Source organism: Montipora foliosa, chromosome 1 (assembly GCF_036669935.1).
Source record: "Montipora foliosa isolate CH-2021 chromosome 1, ASM3666993v2, whole genome shotgun sequence".
Taxonomy (NCBI): Eukaryota; Metazoa; Cnidaria; class Anthozoa; order Scleractinia; family Acroporidae; genus Montipora; species Montipora foliosa.
The window spans coordinates 21225011-21227510 of record NC_090869.1 but is presented as its reverse complement, the minus strand read 5'-3'; the positions used below and the strand labels follow the sequence as shown (position 1 = coordinate 21227510).

Below are 2500 nucleotides of genomic sequence, written 5' to 3'. Positions count from 1 at the left end.
GTTGCTATATTTAGTTCTACGGATTCACTCTCTGGACAACTACAAAGCTTAAGTAAACTTAACCACAAGGTAAATTTAACAAGGTAAACAATCCAACAAACAAGCAACCAAACAAATCAGAAAAAATGGACTAAAAGTAGTGGGATTAAATATAGGGCAAAAAGAGATTTCAGTAGCATATCACCGCGACATGACCTTTCCAAGTAACGACATCATTTCCTCGTAGAAGTGATCTTATCAAAGCGTGATTAGAAATATCTTTTTAATGCATCCCGTCGGCCTTTTCGACCTTGAAATTCAGAGCCAGGAGACTAGGACTGGGAAACAACAACAGACAAAACTATAATATTTACAAGAGTTACGGCACTCTGGGATTCTTGAAGCTGTAATTTTCATTAAAGTTTTGCCTGCCTTTTTTTTCCACCGCATGCAGGTTTGTTGGGCATGATACGCTAGTAATTTCTGGGTTTTTTCTTTTTCAAAACTATTTTAGGCTTCCACGCGACAGCCAAAAAGATGGAAAGACCCTTTAGGCAGAGATCTTCAACACCTGAGGCAAACCAAATCATGGTAAGTTGAAGAATCAAGTTTTTTGCTGATTTGTCAAAAGAAATCTCTTGAAATATATTCTCTTGAAAACGATGAGTTCACTGAACGAGCATTTCGTTTTTACTAAGCGGGGAGTGCATAACTGATACGTTCGAATTCGGGTGAAAAAGAAAGCACGAGTTCTCCAAAACACTAGACGGCTCACACGAGGAATACGGCGTTCATATGAAAGTGATGTTTCAATTAATTAATGCCTCTTTTTCTTATAGGAAACACACAGCCAATATGTACGTCTCTTAAGAGGAATTCAGTACTCTTTAGAAAATTTCACACAATCTCAAGCTGCAGGTCACTCTCAAGGGTAAGCTTTTAGGAAACGTTTACTTCCACAGTCTCGCCAATCAACAGCCATCCTTCCACAGGCCTGTGCATACCCTAAGGACTATTTTTAAAAAGATCTTTCACAATCAGTCCAAATGAAATGCCACAAATCACATTTCCTTAAATTCCTCTAACACTCGAATAGTCAGTTCCTTATCTCCCTGCACTAATCTTAATTGATACTACCAACTTACCATGCCACAAACGCCCCTAGACGCAACACCACAGTTTCTTTAAAATTCAACCACATTCGCCATTCACCAATGGAGAGTTCAGTACCATCATCATCACTATATCGTCAGAGTCATCGCCATTACTCCATTTTTCTGCAAAAGGTTTGAATTTTTAATTTAAAAATGGGTGTGGTTAAGGGTTTAATCATAATGACTCGCTTGTGTGCACCTCATCTGATGCCTGTTTTCTTGAGGTTTTCGTAATAGTTATTAAGGAAGCAGATTCCCCTCCTCATTTTTCTTTTATTCATAATGATTGTAATTTGTATTGAAATATAACAGGTAGTAAATTTGTCTTTCAGATACAGACTAAATGATGTTGACCAGGAATGTAAAAAAATAAACTGGATTTTATCCCTACCAAAGGTAGGTCTCCTGGAACTGTGTTTTAGCTTAACATTCTTACAACTTTTTTCACAATCTAAACTAATCTTATAATTACTACCCCTGGACCAACCAGTTGGTATGGGTTTAGTGAAATGCAGACAAGAGCTGTTAGTATTTTGTATGGACTCAATGAGTGTGATAGTCAGAGTAACACAAGAACCGCGGTATACTTGTGAATACTGCACATTTGTCGGCTGTCGCTCTCATGAATTATGAATGATTTTTTGGAGGAAATTGATTGGCACATGAAACGACTACACCACAAAACGCATATGCGGAATATAAGGGTTATGTTTATGAGGTACTTGGCCAGCTAAGTGGTTAACAGATACTCAAGTCTTCTCAAGAATGCGAAAGGTTAAGCTTACCGCATATTATTTTCTGCGGCTTCTCCACGGAATGTAGGCCACAATGTAAACTACTGGGTTTCCAACAATTGTGTGTTACCCAATAAAGGTCGGTATTCTTCATATAGGGAAAGATGTTTACAAAGGAAAATTCCTGGAATTTTTGAATGGTGGCTAATCCTCGAAGCACAAATATAGAAATTCTTGAAAATGTGATTTTCTCAAACAAGTTGATAAAGGTAAATTGGTACGAAAGCTTTGTGATCTGACGTTTCGAGCACTAGTCCTTCATCAGAGCTAATTCATGCAGGCGATGGAGGGGCTTTGACATTGGCGGAACCATGGTGACATTAATACACGATTAAATGAATTGAAGAAAAAGCGTTCGACCGAATTGATCCCGTTGCCTCATTTAAAAGAAAATTTTTGCAAACATCTTCGAGATGTAGAAAGACAAAGACGCATTGACACCAATTGCACACCATTTGATGTCAAGCAATTTGTTAAGGGTGTCTGTGAGTCCCCAACTGTTACTAAGCAACGGTATTAACTGCCAAACGACCCTCTAAAATTCAGTTTTTGGAAAATATTTTAAAACTAATT

The 2500-nt window shown here is 37.8% G+C and overlaps 1 long non-coding RNA gene across 1 annotated transcript in view; it reads right to left on the bottom strand.

Moving 5' to 3' along the window:
- The window catches only part of LOC137992967 (uncharacterized), a 28976-nt gene that overhangs the window by 9737 nt on the left and 16739 nt on the right, over positions 1 to 2500 (bottom strand). The window contains exon 3 of the long non-coding RNA XR_011121786.1: positions 1125 to 1256. This is a non-coding gene — a long non-coding RNA (uncharacterized lncRNA). The remainder of the gene's footprint in view (positions 1 to 1124; positions 1257 to 2500) is intronic.